Source organism: Heterocephalus glaber, unplaced genomic scaffold, assembly GCF_053883595.1.
Source record: "Heterocephalus glaber isolate CG9 unplaced genomic scaffold, H.glaber_assembly_v1.0 deba00000470, whole genome shotgun sequence".
Lineage (NCBI taxonomy): Eukaryota > Metazoa > Chordata > Mammalia > Rodentia > Bathyergidae > Heterocephalus > Heterocephalus glaber.
Genome location: NW_028258145.1, coordinates 10,638,971 through 10,659,708, shown reverse-complemented (window position 1 = coordinate 10,659,708; position 20,738 = coordinate 10,638,971).

Genomic DNA, 20,738 nt, shown 5'->3' with positions numbered 1-20,738 from the left:
GGCTCACGCCGTGCCGGTGAGAGTGACCCACACCATCCTTTCAGAAATCACAGATACTCAGGGGGCACTCCATCCCCTCCAGAAAGGTCTGGAACATCTTCCAAGAGCCCAGCCAGCGCATCCGCTTAGACCATTTGCTGACTTACTCAGAAATAATTGGGCCCCTGAATTACAGACAGACAACTTCACAAATACAGAGACACTCACAGGCCGGTACCGACCCTCCGGTTCAGGGGTCCTGGGGGTTTTGGGGATCCCGGACTAGCCCCCAAATGTTGTGCCCAGATCGGAAAGTCCCCAAAGACCACCAAGGAGCCGATTCCGATGCAAACACATGAGGGTCGTTTATTCAAGCTCGAGCAGGGACTCTCAACTGTCGCCGATGCAGTGGGTCAGGATTGAGAGCCCTTAACTCCAAATCAGCAGGGGTTTTTATAGGGGTTACAGCAAGGTTCGGGGAGTTCCAGTTTGGAAATTACATGATTGGCTGGTACATAGCAAATTTTGAATGTTTAAATCTGATTGGCTGTGCCTCACGGGACAAACTGCAAACGGTTGCTCAAGCTATCAAAAAGAACATCTGGGTCATTGGGGTATTGGGGTAACTACTGATTAGCTGTTGCTAGGGGACCGCTGAACATTATCACAGGCAGGTGGTCAAAGTACATCTTGTGGTTTTTCTTGGAACTGGAGTTTATGTCTAGGCCACCTTATTTTAAGATGGAGCCAAATTTTAAAATGGAGTTGCTTAGGTCTCACAACACCAGAACAAGGTACTGAGTCCCACTGTTCCTGGACCACAGGGAGGGGCTTCTGAGCCACCATCCCACTCTCCTGGTCCAGAGGAAGGGGCTTCCCGGCTATCATCCCCCCCCCCTTCTGCCAGCCCACAGGAAAGGACTTTTGGGTCACCATCCCTACCGCTGCTCCTGGCGCCTGTCCCACCTCACCCAGCTCAGAGGAGGTAATCCGTGCAGGCACTAACAGCCCCCCACCCCAGTCGAAATGAGAAAACATGTAAATAAGTCTCAAAACCAGACTTCCAGATCACCTACAGCAACCCCAAAGGGAAATGAGATGGAACCCTCTGATACTCAACCACCTGGACCCACTGAACTGGCAACAAAAGGGGATCTGGAAAAAATGAAATCAGAAATAATTTCTCAGATAACAGGAGAAATTGTGCCCCTAGTGCAAGACATGATTAATAAATCTAGAGAGGAGCTCAGGAACATAATGGAATCCAAACATAAGAAACAAATGGAATCCATAAAACAGATGCCAATAGATTTCCAGAACATGAAAAACTCCATTGAAAGCCTACACAGCAGAATGAGCCAGTTTGAGGACAGAATTTCAGATATAGAAGATAAGATTGGAATTAGTGACCAGGAAAAGAAAAATTGCTTCAAAATTATAAAGGAACATGAGAAATCAATCCAGCAGCTGTTAGATGATGCAAAGAAGAATAACATAAGACTGATTGGAGTCAATGAAGAAACAGGAGAGAGTGGAGGTGACATAAAAAACTCTTCACAGAAATAATGGCAGAAAACTTCCCAAGCAGGGGAAAAGAGCTTGACATACAGATAAGTGAGGCATATAGGACTCCAAATAGCCTTGATCAAAAAAAATCTACACATAGGAATATAATTGTTAAGATTCCAGAAACACAACACAAGAAAAAAGTTCTACAAGCAGTTAGAGAAAAGAAACAAATCACATACAAAGGAAAGCCCATCAGAATCACAGCAGACTTCTCAACACAAACTATCAAGACAAGGAGCTTGGAGTGACATATTCCAAGCCCTAAAACAAAACAGCCTCCAACCCAGATTGATGTACCCTGCAAAACTATCTTTCAAAATGGATGGAGAAATAAGATACTTTCATGACAAAGAGCACCTTAGGAACTTCATGAATACCAAACCAGCACTCCAAAGAATTTTGCACAATAGCCTAGGAACAGATCACAACCCCAGGAAGCAAAGCAGAATGAACCCATCTGGCATGACAAGAAATTAAATGGAAAGGGGGAGAACCCAACAAAAAGAAAAAGTCATGGCAATGACAAGTCAATAAATTTCAGTTATAACCATCAATGTTAATGGTTTCAATTCACCAATCAAAAGAAATAGACTGGCAGAATGGGTCAAGAAGCAAAATCCAACAATATGCTACATACAAGAAACACACTTAATTCAAAAGGAAACTCATAGACTGAAAGTTAAAGGGTGGAAAACAATACTGCATGTGACAGGAACCCAAAAGAAAGCAGGAGTAGCTATCCTCTTTGCAGATCAAGTAGATTTCAAACCAACACTGATTAAGAGAGACAAAGAAGGACACTACATCCTTGTAAAGGGAAGAATCCAAGAGGAAGAGATGACAATCATAAATATCTATGCAGCAAACACTAGTGCACCCAACTATATAAAACAAATACTAACGGACATGAAAAGTCATATATGCACTAATACAATTGTAGTGGGGGGCCTCAACACCCGACTGTCACAAATAGATAGATCAACTAGACTAAAAATAAGTAATGAAATACTAGAACTCAATCGAACTCTTGAACAAATGAACTTAACAGATGTTTACAGAGTCTTCCACCCTACAAAATCAGAATACACATTCTTCTCAGCTGCACATGGGTCATTCTCCAAAATAGACCACATATTCACATATAGAACATGTTTAAGTAAGTGCAAAGGAATTGAAGTTATCCCTTGTATATTATCAGACCATAGTGTGATGAAATTGGAGATCCATAGCAAAAGAAACTCAAAAAATTTCATAAACACATGGAAATTGAGCAACACACTTCTGAATAACCAATGGGTCTCAGAGGAAATTAAAGAAGAAATCAGACAGTTCCTTCAATTAAATGACAATGACAATACACCATATAGGAATCTATGGGACACAATGAAAGCAGTCTTATGAGGGAAATTCATAGCAGTGAATATGCATATAAGGAAAACAGAATGAGCCCAATTAAACAACCTGATGCTGAACCTCAAGCTTCTAGAAAAGCAAGAGCAGGACAAACCCAAAGCTCATACAAGGGAGGAAATAATAAAGATGAGAGGAGAAATCAATGCAATGGAAACTAAGAGAACAATACAAAAAATCAATGAAGCCAAGAGTTGGTTCTTCGAAAGAATCAACAAAATTGACAAACCTTTAGCCAACCTTGTCAGAAAAAGGAAAGAAAAGGCCCAAATCCATGCAATTAGAAATGAAAAGGGTGAAATGACAACAGACCCAGCAGAAATCCAGAGGATCATCAATACCTACTTCCAGAACCTATACACCAATAAGATGGACAACACAGAAGAAATGGACAGATTCCTAGACACATATGAATTACCAAAGTTGAACAAAGAAGACCTAAAAATTCTGAACAACCCAATATCAACCAATGAAATTGAAAATGTAATTAAAATCATATCAACTAAGAAAAGCCCAGGCCCTGATGGCTTCACTGCTGAATGCTACAAGACATTTAGAGAGGAAATGCTGCCACTATTGTTTAAACTCTTCAATGAAATTGAAAGGGAAGCAATACTCCCAAATTCATTCCTGGAAGCAAGCATCACCTTGATCCCCAAAGCAGAGAAAGACCCAACTGAAAAAGAGAACTATAGGCCAATCTCAGTAATGAACATAAATGCAAAAATCCTTAATAAGATAATGACAAACAGAATGCAGAAGGTCATCAAGAAGATCATACACCCTGATCAAGTGGGATTCATCCCAGGGATGCAACGATGGTTCAATATACAAAAATCAATCAATGTAATACACTATATCAATAGAGCCAAGTACCAAAACCATATGATTATCTCCATAGACACAGAAAAAGCATTTGACAAAATCCAACATGCATTTATGATAAAAACCTTACAAAAAATTGGAATAGATGGTCTCTGCCTCAAACTGTTAGAAGCCATCTATGAAAAACCAACAGCCAATATCATACTAAATGGTCAAAAACTGAAATCCTTCACACTAAAATCAGGAACAAGACAAGGATGTCCACTATCACCACTAATGTTCAATATAGTTCTGGAAACATTAGCCACAGCAATTAGACAAGAGAAAGAAATAAAAGGAATAAAATAGATAATGAAGAAGTCAAATTGTCATTATTTGCAGATGACATGATACTCTATATAGAAGACCCCAAGAACTCCACCAAAAGTCTTCTAGACTTAATAACCAAATTCAGTCAAGTAGCTGGTTACAAGGTCAACACACAAAAATCAGTAGCTTTCCTCTATACCAATAACAGACTCACTGAGAGAGAAATAAGGCAAATAATTCCTTTCACAGTAGCATCCAAAAAACTGAAATACCTAGGAATCATCCTAACAAAAGAAATCAAAGATCTCTTCTCTGAAAACTATGGCACTCTGAAAAGAGAGATTGAAGATGATATCAGAAAATGGACAGACATCCCCTGCTCTTGGGTAGGAAGGGTTAATATAGTAAAAATGGCCATACTTCCAAAACTGCTATATAGATTTAATGCAATCCCAATTGAGATCCCAGCAGCATACTTCATAGACCTTGAGAAAACAACCGAAAAATTCTTTTGGAACACGAAGAGACCCAGAATAGCAAAAGCAATTCTAGGTAACAGAGACATGGCAGGGGGTATCACAATCCCCGACCTGCAACTATACTACAAAGCTACTGTGAAAAAAACAGCTTGGTACTGGCAAAGAAACAGACTTGAGGACTGGTGGAACAGATTAGAAGATGCAGAAACAACACCAGACACACTCAGCCATCTCATCTTCAATAAAGGAGCCAAACACCCTCACTGGAGAAAAGATAGCCTCTTTAATAAATGGTGCTGGAAAAATTGGGCTTCAACTTGCCAAAGATTAAAACTAGACCTTTATCTCTCATCATGCACTAAACTAAAATCAAAATGGATTAAAGATCTAAATATTAAAATAGAAACTCTGAACCAGTTGGAACAGAGGTTAGGTTGAACCCTTGAAGACATCAGTGTAGGAAAAGATTTTATGAAGAAAACCCCAGTTGCCCATGAACTAGCACAAACAATCAACAAATGGGATCTTTTCTTATTAAAAGATGTCTGCATAGCAAGAGAAACCACCAGCAGTGTGAAGAGACAACCCACAATGTGGGAAAAAATCTTCACCTACTCTTCCTCAGACAAAGGTCTACTATCTCGAATCTATAAAGAACTTAAAAAGATCAGACCTCCCAAATTTAAAGACCCAATCCAAAAATGGGCATCTGAAATGAACAGACATTTCTCAGGCAAAGAAGTAGAAATAGCAAATAAATACATGAAAAAATGTTCAACATCACTGGTCATTTGAGAGATGCAAATGAAAACAACTCTGAGATTCCACTTCACTCCAGAAAGAATGGCTGCTATCATGAAATCAAGAAATAAAAAATGCTGGTGGGGCTGTGGGGAAAGAGGAAGCCTGCTCCACTGCTGGTGGGAGTGTAGACTGGTGCAACCACTGTGGAAATCAGTATGGAAATACTTCAAAGAACTACGACTGGAAGTCCCATGTGACCCTGCTATTCCACTGCTGGGGATCTTCCCCAAAGAATTAAAAGAATCACACCACAGTGACATATGTGTGCCCACGTTCGTAGCAGCACAGTTTGTAATAGCTAAAACTTGGAAACAGCCCAAATGCCCATCAACTGGAGACTGGATACAGAACGTGTGGTTTTGTTTATAAAATGGAGTACTACTCAGCCATAAAAAATGAGAAATTAGACATTTATAGCTAAGTGGATGCACATTGAGGCAATACTCTTAAGTGAAATAAATAGGACACACATGTGTAAATACTGAATAGTTTCTCTGGTGTGAGAAACTGAAAGTGTAAATAAGGACGAAATGTATAATAGGTCATGTGAAATAGGAAGAAAAGGGGCAAAGGGGAAGGAAGTGGGAGGGCTAGGGGAAAGGATAGAAGGGAATGGGATTAATATGAGAAAATGGAAAAATAGGAACAATATCTTTGCAAATAGGGAGGACTGGAGGGGTTGAAGGGAGGCCTGAGCAAGGGTGAAAAATAAGAACCAAGAGAGACTTCGTAAAGGTGCCAATTTCCAATGATGAATGTCATTATATTGTATACCTAAAATATACCAATGATTAGAATGAATAATTGATAATGTAAAATAGGAAGAAAAGGTCCAACGTGGTTGGGGTAGTGGGAGGGGCAGGGGAAAGAAAAGAAGGGAAAGGAAAAATGATGAGAAATGGAAAAAGTGGAAATAAAGTCTTTGTAAATAAGGAAGGATGGAGGGCATGAAGGGAGGGCTAGAAATGGGGAAAAAATACGAACCAAGATGCTTTATGTAAAGGTACAATTCCCAATCAGAAATGTAATTGTGTTGTATACCTACAATGTACCAATAAAAGAATTTAATACAAGAAAAAAAAATAAATTCAGGCCAACTTTTCCAAAAACTATACAAAATGTCCTAATAAAAATATTAACCAAATAAAAATATTGTAATGCAAAAAACACAGCTAATTTAAATGGGTCAAAGACAAAATTACTTAAAGATTAATTGGCTTTCTTTGTGATTACATAATTAAGCAACAGTTCATTCTATATACTGTAATGCATGCCCTAGTGACCTGAGAAGAAGGGACCAACTACATAGACAGAGAAGATCTGAAAAAAGCAGAAACAAAGAACAAAGAGCCGATTGGCCATTTCAAAGTGACGGTCTGTGTAAGTCAGGTAGGGAATAGAATGATAGAAAGATAACTGGTTAGCATAAAGTTAGCTTGCGTTTACAGATACATGAATCAAAACAGATGGAACTTCATTATTGTGTTCATTGAAACAGGTCTGTTTTAGAAATTGGCTGTTATCTCTTTAATCTGTTTTCTCAGATGATCAGGTGAAAATTTAGTTTCAGTTTGCTGACATAAAAATTTACTATGAGTGACTTCATTTTTATTTTTATTCTAGTCTGTTGGGATTTCATATAAAAACTCAAATCAGAACTATAGTCTCTGATCATTTTTAATAGGTGTATTCCTCAAGTACAGGGTTGAAAACCAAAAAACTACGTTTCATTATTTGCTAACATTACAAATGAAAAAATAATATAATCACTGCAATAGATGCAGAAAAATAATTTCAGTAAAGGAAGTTTTCTGAATTTGATAAGAGCTCCACATAAAACCTCTACAGCACACATTGTGCTTGATAGTAATGTATTGAAATCTTTACCGCCAAAGTAGCAGTAAGAGACTGCCTGCCAACAGCATGGCCAGCGGCCCAACACTGAGATAAGGAAGAACAGGAGAAGATGTTTGTAATGCAAGATGTATGATTATCATTTTTTTTTTGCAGTATATACAGTAATTCCAAGAGGATTTATGTTAGGATTCCAAGTGCTGTATAAGAGTTCAGTATACTAGGAAAAACCCATAAAGAATTGATTAGAAAAGAGAAGTTTTTACAGACATAATATACAACAATATCAAAACTCTTAATCTCCTAGTAACAAAGCTAGTGAAGGACATGGAAGGTGTTTTACAGAAAAAAACATAAAACATTGTTAAATAAATAGAATGATCATCTGTGCTCATGGATTTGAAAACTAAATATTATAAAAAGATCAATCCTCTCTAGTGAATATATAGATTAATTCCACTATCACAGGGCCATCAAGGATTTCTTTCTCTCTCTCTTTCTTTCTTTCTTTCTTTCTTTCTTTCTTTCTTTCTTTCTTTCTTTCTTTCTCTCTTTCTTTTTCTTTCCTTCCTTCTTTTCTTTCCATGAAAAATGAATTCTTAAATTTAAATGAAATGAAAAGACCAAGAAGTGTCCCTTTTGACCTTCTCTTTTATCACAGAACCCTAACCTAACTATGCTAACATCTTATTGTTAGATTCTTAAACATAAAATAAACAATGGGCCCAGATGTAGTTCAGTGGCACAGCTCCTGCCTGGCAAGCACAAGGTCCTGAGTTCGATCCCTGGTAACAAAAAATGGAGAAAGAAACAGTAATGTATAAATTTATACCCCAAAAGACAGACAAAGTATGCCAATGGCCACTTTATACACAGACAGCTAATGCTGGTGGCAGTCTAACAGATATGACATGTGATGAATCCCTCACCATGGGACAGGACACAGCAATTAAGATGAACAGATTCCTCCTTCATGAAACAATATGGATACATTTCATCAAAATACAGTTCAGTAAAAAAAAAAAACTATTTACAAAGAATACTGCAAGTGATATACTTATGATCCCTTTAAAATTCATAGGTTGAAATCTTTGACCCAAGACAATGGTACCAGGATGTAGGACCTTGGGGATGGATTAGGTTATGGGGTGGATCTTCATGAATGGGATCTGTGCCCTTATTGAGCAGGCCCAGAGCTCTGCCTGTCCCTATCCACCATGTGAGGGCACAGCAGGAAGATGTTATCTGTGAACCAGGAAGCAGGTCCTCTCCAAATCTGCCAGTAACCTGATCCTGGTCTTCTAGCCTCCAGAACTGTAATAAGTTTCTGCTGTTTATAAGCCATTCAGACTATGTTATTTTATTACAACCATCTGAACTGCCATAAAATATACTTTGATTCCATTATTTAAAAATTTGAAACCAGAGCAGCTCATCTGTGGAGTTAAACATCAGGACATGGTTGTGTTTGAAGAACTGGTTGAATAGGAGTCAGAAGAGTACATAAGGAGGCATTGGCATCGTGCAAGGTATTGCTGGGCAAGGTGGTGTTGCAGGGGCCAGCAACCTGGGCAGAAAAAATTCACCCAGATCAAAGTAAAGATAAAGCAAGAGTTTATTTAGATCAGAGTACACTGTTAGGAGGAACAGTGGGAAGGACAAAAGGATATCTGGACATGGGAGCAAGGGTGGTATTGCTCTTAAAGAGAGAAGTGTGGGCTGGATAGATGGAGTGGCTTGGGCCCAAGGATACAGAAAGAGATGTGAGGGAGGAAGGGACCATTGGACCTTTGTTTCCTTTGGGCCAAGGACACAGGTCATCCCTACAAGAGGACAGGGCAGGGCTACAGGGCAACACAGTGGTCACACCCATTATAGGAAGTGGCTGTGCTGTTGTCAGTTTCTGAAACAGCTCATTTGGAAGTGGAGGACAGGATGTGACTCTGATACAGGGTCACTTAGAGGCTGAGATAGCCTTTCCCCAGCTATTTAGCTCCCCACAGTTATTTTTTTTCTTGGTATGGGTGAGACCATATGACTGAGCTTACTTATTTTCTCCTTAATAAAGTGTCTAAAATGCAAAGTGCAATCTACTACATTTTGTGTTGTTTTAATAATAAAGTTAGATTTGGGGGGGATTAGTTTCTCTTGATAATGCATTTGGGCCCAGAGTCCTCCTCTGTACAATCACCATAAGCACATTGTTTCCAAGGGTTCACTTAAGGATGAAGCTGAGTTAAGGAATTTGGAGACATGGAGAGATATGAAAGACATAAACATAGACATGCCAAGGGGGACAGTGGGATAAATCTAGGGAAATGGGGAAGGAAATGTGGACCCTGTCCAGTGCCAATATGAAGAGGATGGACTGATTTCTGTCATTGCATTATTTTTCTTTTTCTGATTCCTTTATTTTTTCCTTTGTTTAACTACAAACCCTGCTCAATTGTTCATTCTTTGGGCTTGTAGCACTTAGCTGTTGGCTGGGGCTCCCATGCAGGCCCTGAATAGTGGGTGGAAAGCAAAACATCACATCACAGGGCAGAGAACTCTGGGGCATTTGAAGGAACAATGGGACAGAGCCTGTTTTGGTTCTGCCATTTCCTCATTCTTCTCCCCCGTGTCTCACCAGTGCAACCCACAGCTTCTTGAGGCATGGCTTTCCCACCAGCCAGCTCCAGGGCCCTCATCAGTGCTGTGCCCTTGCTCCTTACTTAACCAAGGGTCTGTCTTGCTGGCTCAGTCTGTTTTCTGAGTGTCTCTCTGGCTTTCAGTTTCTCTGGTGCCCTAACCTGTAAATATCTTGCTCACTGGGCTCCTTCTTGTACAGTAGAGGGGGGGATGGGTCAGGAATCTACCCCAGGGGCCTGGCTACCACTGCAGCAGTTGCTCCTCTCTTGGGATGTTAGACTCACTCCCAAGATGGCATGTTCACTAGACCTGTGGTGTAGACCTATGGCCATGGTTCATAGGATACTTAGCTTCCCTTTCTAAATCCCATGATGCTGGATAGTCAATCTACAGGAGCTCTCCTTCAGGTTGAACTTCTGTGTCTGACTTTCCCTGCCTTCCTCATTTCTGGGCAGCTGTGTGTCCTGGGTTACATCCTTTGAGCCTCCCTCAGCTCCTTGGCCTCTAGTCAGCCATGATGGATCATTTATCATGTGAGTTAAGGTGAAATGTGTGATGGCCTACCACATGGTATGTGTCTAAAGAAATGCACATAAATAAGTCAACTAAATGATCTCATCTCTCTCCTCTTTCCCATAATTGTGATTGATTGATACCAATAGTTTAAATTGTGCTCAAATTTCTGTGGTCTGTACTACATTCAATGAATTTTTAAGAGGAAAATCTTAAAGCTTGTTATCTATTTTGAAATCCAGCAGAAGAAGTAAACTTCTATAATTAGTGTAGTTAAAAATGGTTATTAATAAATGCCCCAAATTCATTATGCAATCAAAAACATTGCTCGCTTTAGTTATCCTTCAGCTTTGTCATTTCATGCTCAAACAATATGGAAAAAGAATGTCTTAAGTTATCTGCCATATCAAGATTAATAATATAAAACAACAAATTCCTTCTGGAAGTTTTCAAAATTTACCTATTGTTGTCAATTCTTAATTTCAAATAACTAAACTTTCTTGTCAATCTAGGAAACTAAAGTCAGAGATTGGGGTGGGGGGATATTTTTGTGGCCACCAACCACTTATAATATCACAATAAATTGGCCACAGCTCCCACCACAGAGGAGACTTCCAGGTCAATGTGCCACAGCTCCCAGCACAGAGGAGGCTTCCGGGTCACTATGCCACAGCTCACAGCACAGAGGAGGCTTCCGGGTCAGTGTGTCACAGCTCCAAGCACATAGGAGGCTTCCAGATCACCATCCCACAGGTCACATCCGAGAGGAGGCTTCTGGGTCAGCATGCCACAGCTCAAAGCACAGAGGAGGCTTCTGGGTTAATGTGCCACAGCTCCCAGTGCAGAGTAGGAGGCTTCCAGGACAAACTATCACTGCTTGAGGCACAGAGGAGGTGAGCCATGCAGGCACCAGCAGCACTCCCCAACCCCTATCAAAATGAGAAGACACATAAACAATCAACAGAACCAGAATTCCAGATCACCTACAGGAACCCCAAAGGGAAATAAGATGGAACATTCTGATACTTAACCACCTGGACTCCCTGAACTAGCAACAAAAGAGGATATGGAAAAAACAAAATCAGAAATAATTTCTCACATAACAGCAGATATTAGGGCCATATTGCAAGACATCAATAATAAATCTAGAGAGGACACAGATTAAAAAAAAGAGAGGAGCTGAGGAACATGATGGAATATCAACATAGGAAACAAATGGAATCCATAAAACAGATGCAAACAGATTTCCAGGAGATTAAAAACTCCACTGAAAGTCTATGCAGCAGAATGAGCAAATGTGAAGACAGAATTTCAGATATAGAAGATAAGATTGCAATTAGTGACCGGGAAAAGAAAAATTGCTTTAAAATTGTGAGGGACTATGAGAAATCAATCCAGCAGTTGCTAGACAATGCAAAGAATAATAATATAAACCTGACTGGAGTCAATGAAGAAAGAGGAGAGAGTGCAGATGACATAAAAAAAACTGTTCACAGAAGTGATGGCAGAAAACTTCCCAAGCAGGAGAAAAGAATTTGACATACAGATAAGGGAGGCACATAGGACTACAAGTAGCCTTGATCAAAAAAAAATCTACACATAGGCATATACTTGTTAAAATTCCAGAAACCCAACAGAAGAACAAAGTTCTACAAGCAGTTATAGAAAAGAAACAAATCACATGCAAAGGAAAGCCCATCAGAATCCCAACAGACTTCTCAATGCAAATCCTCAAGGCAAGAAGAGCTTGGAGTGATGTATTTCAAGCCCTAAAGGAAAACAGCCTCCAAACCAGAATGATGTACCCTGCAAAACTATCTTTCAAAATTGATGGAGAAATAAGATACTTTCATGACAAAGAGCACATTAGGAACTTCATGAATACCAAAACAGCACTCCAAAAATTTTTAGACAACATCCTAGGAAAACACAACGAGGATCACAACCCCAGGAAGCCCAGCAGAATGAATCCACTGGGCACGACAAGAAATTAAAAGCAAAGGGGGAGAATCCAACAAAAAGAAAAAGTCATGACAATCATAACCCATTACATATCAGTTATAACCATCCATGTTAATGGTCTCAACTCACCACTGAAAAGAAATGGACAGAATGGGTCAAGAAGCGAGATCCAATAATATGCTGCATAAAAGAAACACACTTAATTCAAAAAAAAAAACCTCATAGACTGAAAGTTAAAGGGTGGAAAACAATACTCCATGCGACAGGAACCTGAAAAAAAGCAGGGGTAGCTACCCTCTTTGCCGAACAAGTGGATTTAAACCCACACTGATTAAGAGAGAAAAAGAAGGACACTGCATCCTTGTAAAGGGAACAATTGAAGAGGAAGAGATGACAATCATAAATATCTATGGACCAAACATAAGTGCACCCAACTATATAAAACAAATACTAATGGACATGAAAAGTCATATAAGCATTAATACAATAGTAGTGGGGGACCTCAATACCCCATTGTTACAAATAGATAGATCAACTAGACAAGAAACAAGCAACGAGACACTAGATCTCAATCAAACTCTTGAACAAATGAACTTCACAGATATTTACAGAGTGTTTGACCCTACAAAATCAGAATACACATTCTTTTCCACTGCACATGGCTCATTCTCCAAAATAGACCACACACTCGCTCATAGAACATATTTAGGTAAGTGCAAAGGAATTGAAGTTATCCCCTGTATATTATCAAACCATAGTGTGATGAAATTTTAGATCAACAGCAAAAGAAACTGCAAAATCTTCATAAACACATGGAAATTGAACAACACACTTCTGAATAACCAATGGGTCACATAGGAAATTAAAGAAGAAATCAGACAGTTCCTTCAAATAAATGACAATGACATTACAACATATAGGAATCTATGGGGCACAGTGAAAGCAGTCTTACAAGGGAAATTCATAGCAGTGAATAATCATATTAGGAAAATAGAGCAAGCCCAATTAAACAACCTGATGCTGAAGCTCAAGCTTGTAGAAAAAGAAGAGCAGGAGAAAGCCAAAGTTCATACAAGGGAGGAAATTGGAAAGATCAGAGCAGAAATCAATGCAATGGGAACTAAGAGAATGATACAAAAAATCAATAAAGCCAAGAGTTAGTTATTCAAAAGAATAAACAAAATTGGCAAACCCTTAGCCAAACTTATCAGAAAAAGGAAAGAAAAGGCCCAAAACCATGAAATTAGGAATGAAAAGGATGAAATTGCAATGGACCCAGCAGACATCCAGAGGATCGTCAATACCTACTTTGGGAACCTATATGCCAATAAGATGGAAAACACAGAATAAATGGACAGACTTTTAGAAATGTATGAATTGCCAAAGTTGAATGAAGAAGACCTAAAAATTCTAAGCAATCCAATATCAATCAATGAAATCGAAAATGTAATTAAAAACTAACCAACTAAGAAAAGCCCAGGTCCTCATGGCTTCACCGCTGAATTCTACATGACATTTAGAGAGGTACTACTGCCACTACTGTTTAAACTCTTCAATGAAATTGAAAGAGAAGTAATACTCACGAATTCATTCTTGGAAGCAAGCATCACCTTGATCCCCTAACCAGAGAAAGACCCAACCGAAAAAGAGAATTATAGAGTAATCTCACTAATGAACATTGATGCAATATCCATTAATAAAATACTGGAAAATAGAATGCAGAAGATCATCAAGAAGATCATACACCCTGACCAAATGGGATTCATCCCAGGGAGGCAAGGATAGTTCAACATATGCAAATCAATAAATGTAATACACTACATCAACAGAGCCAAGGACAAAAACCATATGATCATCTCAATAGATGCAGAAAAAGCATTTGACAAAATCCAACATACATTTATGAAAAAAACCCTACAAAAAATCAGAATAGACAGTTTCTACCTCAAACTGATAAAAGCCATCTATGAAAAACCAACAGCCAATATCATACTAAATGGTCAAAACTTGGAATTCTTCACACTAAAAGCAGGAACAAAGCAAGGATGTCCACTATCACCACTTCTGTTCAATATAGTCTTGGAAACATTAGCCATGGCAATCAGACAAGAGAAAGAAATAAAAGGAATAAAGATAGGAAATGAAGTCAAATTGTCATTATTTGCAGATGACATGATACTCTATATAGTAGACCCCAAGAACTCCACCAAAAGTCTTCCAGACTTAATAACCAAATTCCATAAAGTAGCAGGATACAAGGTCAACACACAAAAATCAATAACTTTCCTCTACAAGAACAACAGACTCACTGAGAGAGAAATAGGGCAAACAATCCCTTTCACAATAGCATCCCAAAAGCTGAAATACCTAGGAATTAACCTAACAAAAGAAATCAAAGACCTCTTCTTTGAAAACTATAGCACTTTGAAAAGAGAGATTGAAAATGATATCAGAAAATGGAAAGTAATCCCTTGCTCCTGGGTAGGAAAGATCAATGTAGTGAAAATGGCCATACTTCCAAAACTGCTATATAGATTCAATGCAATCCCAATTGAAATCCCAGCAGCATACCTAATACACCTTGAGAAAACAATCCAAAAATTCATTTGGAACAAAAAGAGACACAGAATAGCAAAAGCATTTCTAGGTAACAGAGACATGGCAGGGGGTATTACAACCCCTAACTTGAAACTATACTACAAAGCTACTGTGATAAAAACAGCATGGTATTGGCAAAGAAACAGACCTGAGGGCCAGTGGGGCAGATTAGCAAATGCAGAAAGAACTCCAGACACACTCAGCCACCTCATCTTTGACAAAGGAGCCAAACACCCTCACTGGAGGAAAGATAGCCTCTTTAATAAACGGTGCTGGAGAAATTGGGTTTCAACTTACCAAAGACTAAAACTAGACCTATATCTCTCACCATGCACTAAACTAAAATCAAAATGGATTAAAGATCTAAATATTAAAACAGAAACGCTGACCTGGCTGGAACAGAGATTAGGTAGAACTCTTGAAGATATTGGTATAGGAAAAGATTTAATGAACATAACCTCAGTTGCCCATGAACTAGCACAAAGAATCATCAAATGGAGTCTCTTCTTACTAAAATGCTTCTGCACAGCAAGAGAAACTACCAGCAGTGTGAAGAGACAACTCACAATGTGGGAAAAAATCTTTACCAGCGGTCCCTCAAAGGTCTACTGTCTCGAATGTTTAAAGAACTTCAAAAAAAATCAGACCTCCCCAATTTAAAGACCCAATCCAAAAATGGGGATCTGAAATGAACATACATTTCTCACACAAAGAAGCAGACATGGCAAATAAACACATGAAAAAAATGTTCAACATCACTGGTCCTTCAAGAGATGCAAATGAAAACAATGCTGTAGGGCTGGGGATTTAGCTCAGTGGTTCCACAGCCTGCCTCACAAGCACAAGGTCCCAAGTTCGATCCCTGGTACCAAAAAAAAAAAAGATGAGATTCCACCTCACCCCAGAAAGAATGACTGCTATCAAGAAACCAACCAATAACAAATGATGGTGGGGTTGTGGGGAAAGAGGAACACTGTTCCACTGTTGGTGGGAGTGTAGACTGGTATAACCACTGTGAAAATCAGTATGGAGATACCTCAAAGAACTAGGACTGGAAGTCCCATTTGACCCAGTTATTTCCCTGCTGGGTATCTTCCCCAAAGAATTAAAAGAATCATACCACAGTGATATATGTGCACCCATGTTCATAGCAGCACAGTTTGCAATAGCTAAAACTTGGAAACAGCCCAAATGTTCATCAACTGGAGACTGAATAAAGAAAATGTGGTTTTTTAATAAAATGGAGTACTAATCAGCCATAAAAAATCAGAAATTAGAGACATTTATAGCTAAATGGATGCACATTGAGGTGATACTCTTTAGTGAAGTAAATAGGACACGTGTGTAAATACTGAATAGTTTCTCTAGTGTGAGAAACTGAAAGTGTAAATACGGACTAAAAGGTATAATAGATAATGTGAAATAGGAAGAAAAGGGGCAAAGAGGGAAGGGGAAGTGGGATGGGTAGGGGAAAGGAAAGAAGGGAATGGAATTAATATGAGAAAATGAAAAAAAGGAAACAAAGTCTTTGTAAATAGGGAGGGATGGAGGGTTTGAAGGGAGGGCAGGGGAAGGGGGAAAAAAAAAGAACCAAGAGAGTATGTAAAGGTACAAATTTCCAATGATGAATGTCATTATATTGTATAACTAAAATGTGACAATAGAAGGATATACAGTTAAAAAATATTGCAATAAATCAATTCTGAAGAGTTAGCTAGTAGTTCTATGTATAGGTTTGCTTATACAAATTAATATTTGTTGTCTAACTGGCATCCAAATTTGACTGAGTGCCTATATTTTTATTTGCTATATGTGGCAACCCTACCTAGGTAATAATCAAAAGCATACCTAAAATTGCAATAATAAAATTCACACTGTCTAAAGTGTCTTGCTGAAGAAAGATTTTACTGCTTTTTTATTTTTACAAACTATTTTTTGCCATCAATCAACACAAATCTACTTAGTTATTTAAGAAACAAAAGTTTGAGTGACTTATTTAAAGTATTTTAATAAATATTCGGATTAAAAGCCTGTCAAAAGGGTATTTCTGGACCATTGCTAATTCTTGAACTGTTTATTACTGCAGCTGGGTTCATATGGTAGTAAGGCTGGCGGCAAAGCCACCACATCATTAGGTGAATTGTTCACTCTGGACCCCTGTTCACAGTGATGCTTTCCTGATGAAGGAAGCACTATGCTGACTGCATTGTGGCCAAGCTCTTTATCCACACAGGAGCTAGGATCAAAGACTTCAGGGACCAGCTGCTACTCTGCTCAATGTGGTTACTTTGAGGAACTCAACAGGCAAACTTTCTTTGTAAGGATTCCTTTGTGGTGTGAGTTATGCATTTACTGCTTATGAGCTCAGTATGTAAAGCCTCATGGACAGGATGTATCTGTAATAATCTCTGATATTGTAAAACCTTATTCTCCACTTTAGAGTACATCATGAAAATGTTATAAGGATCATACTAACACAAAATGGAACAGATATTGGCAAATTCATTGTGCAAGCATTATTCTATTGTTGTTAATCAAGGCTTCATTAAATTAAAGCAGCATGACTGCCTCTCCTAATATAAAAATATTGATAAAATTTTAAAATAATTATTACATGAAGTAGAGCTTAGTGAGCACTCACTGTGAGTCAGGGTTTGCCCTTGCTTTCCTTAGATAAATCTTCTGCTCAAAATGTAAGTTTGTTTCACTCACACATGGTCAGAAGTCCAGGCATATTACTTCATAATAAGGAATTACAAGAATCACATTAGATTTATGAGAATGAGTTAAAATGAAATAGCAAGAATGTGAAATGACTGTAGTTAATAAATTGCTTAGTTGTTATTCTCTGTTTTGTTCCCCAACTAGCATTTAATCTTGACATTAACACAAAAAAATAGTCTATACCTAACAAATGCACGGAAAGCAAATAAGTTACCTGGTCACCAAATTTCACTCTATCACCAATGTTCATCTGTGAGGAATGGGACTGAGGAATGGGATTGTGTGAGTAATGGCAGGATTATGGTATGTTATATTAGGAAACCAGGTGACAGTGGCAATCAGGTTGTCAAGCATTTCAGAGGATTCCCTGACACTGAAGGAGAAGACAGTGCCCTGTGACCAGCACTGCTTAGATGTGAGGTGCAGCTGCCTTCTTGGTCCCAGGAGTCTGGGCTGCAGCCAGCAAGTGAGAGCTCACATGCAGACAGGGCATATGTATGAATGACAACTTGCCAGTGCAGGAATCATCGGCTGCCTGTGGTGGCAAAGGGACCAAAACCAGGAAGAAGGACCTGGGGCTAGCAGGGGATAGAGGGGAGTTGAGGTGATGTCTACAAAGAAGAAAGGGGAGGGAGACAATGTCTGAAAGCAGAGGAAAGGGACGGGACCCGTGGAGTCAGAAGAGAACAACATCTGACATGCAGGAATTGTGAGTGGCTAACAAGGGTCATTAGAACCAGGGATTCAGAGAAAATTTAATCCACGTGTTTATTCTTTAAAGTTGATCCTGAAACCAGCTTTTCAAGAATTTATATGATGAATTGAGCCAGTTCCTCCAGTCCTCCCAAGTGTCTCACAGAAGATGGTAATTTCCCCTGGGAGAAAATAGAAACCCGTGATCCAGGAAGAGGCATGATGACCACCCACACCTGTGCCAAAGACCCTTAAGATGCCCCCTTCTCACCATCCAGTTCCCATAAATTCCCTTGGTACCAACTGATTGAAGAGGCACATAGGAGCTTTTAGTTTCTAGCTTCTGGCCTCCTTGCCTGCTGACCTCACAGTAAAGCTTGCTGTTTTCGAAATCCCTTGCACTGAAGTATTGGTTCCTGTGTGTGGTTGGGCAGCCCTCCCTTGCTCTTATCAACAAAAACAGCAAAGATGGGATAGCCCCATGGTTAGGACCAAGCTGACTCACCACAGGGAAAGCTGGTGTCATTATTGAGCCAACTGTGAGATTGAAGACACTGGAGATCAGCAAAATGCACCTAAAATACAGCTCTTCAGCACAGGGTGATTTTGAACTGATTATCTTTTAAAACAGCAGAGAAGCTCTGTAAGCAGAGTGGAACTTATCTTTTGTGAGGGAAATGTCTTTATATGAAGTCTCCAACCCTAAGTGTGATCCCCTCTCTATACTAGGGAGAGAAAGTGACTAAGTCACAAGACTCTGACCAGTGGAGAAGGCACACAGTTAAATCTGCACAGCAAACCTTACTCCTCTTTATGCTGCTTCTCCTGGTCTCCTTCCCATACACACCTCCTTCATGTACTTCTTCCTCTGTTTATTTTTAAGATGGCATATAACCTGGTGTTCTAAGTCATCCCTTTGAGGTTTGCCCATGACCCTGGGTTTCTTCCATGTGTCTATGAGATTCACATGTTACTAACCTTCATTTCTTGCTAATCTGCCTTTTGATATGAATTTCTCCTCCTCCTCAAAAAGAATGAAAGGACGTTATAAGGAAGAATTGAAGCATAAGCCAACTCTTGTGTGAGCATTATCTTGCCAAATACTAATGAGTGAATTGATGTCTTATGCTCTGCATGAATTCCACCCAGTCATGGAGGAGATTGTGAACAAAACCAAGTCCTTTCCTGTAATCCTGAATGGAGGGTGGAGAAAGAGAGGCAGAGAAGAGCTGCCCATGGTTGCTGAAGCTCTGTCCTTGAGGTGTGAGGTAAGTGACCATAAACTGTCCCTGAGTTAGCGTTATTCCAGGAGAGTTTATGAGTACACAGAAAAGGAAAGAATGTTACCAAGACCTGGAACAAGTCCTATCAAACTAACCCCACTGGATTTTAGCAAGATTTCTAGCCTACTAAGTTGTAGAGATGCTGGGTTTTGTGCCTTGGGAGTGCAGCATTCCAGAGTGAAGTGAACTTTTACAGTACATGATTTCTAGAGCAAATGGAGGTACCTGGGATGAGTGACAGCTCGAGGTGAACTGCAGCTGGCTCTGCAGTGGTAAAAATGATTACTGTGATTAAAGGACTGATGTCAATCAGGAAAGGTTTCTGACGACAGGCTGAAGGACTGGGATTAAAATTTAGACGGGATCATTACATCGCTGGGTTTAAAGCTCACAGGACAGGAAGATATTGGGTCGACTGAATCAGGGCTGTCAAGATAAAATGATAGGCAAAATCCAACCTATAGAAACTTAATAGGGAAAGACAACATGCCCTGCTCATGGGTCAAAAAAATAAAGTTAGAAATGGAAAGTGGAACAAATACTCCTCTGTCACCACACCCAGGTGCAGTGTGTGTTCCTAATACAAGCCACTGATGAGCTTTGAATACCAAGAAGATAATGAGCATATGGACTGCATTAATTAAAATACAACATCTTGTCATCAGGCATCGTAGCTGTGCACATGATATGGTGGGGCTCAGCAGCCTCCAGAGGGGGTGATCAGGCCTGGAAGGAGAAAGTGCAGCTATGCAAAGGCTTGTGAGCAGTGAGACAGGCGCATGCTCCTTTAGGGTGTGCAGGGCCAACAGCAGACCAGGGATGTCCCAAGGCTGCCTTTGGTGGCCCGCTCATCCCCTCTGCCTGACCATACATGTATCACACTGACAGTCAGCTCTGAAAGGCTCACAGAACCCTCTGATTTTTCCCTTCTAGGAGCTGTGCACAGCCAAACTAGAGCTCTCACCACAGAAAACCCAGGGCCCTCCAGGCACCAGTCCCATGCCCTTTCACCAACCTGGCCCCAGGGACCAGACTGTGCCCATGACTGTCTGACACAGAGGGTAACACCTGAACCCCTCATCCTCAGTCAGGGCAGATTTCCTGG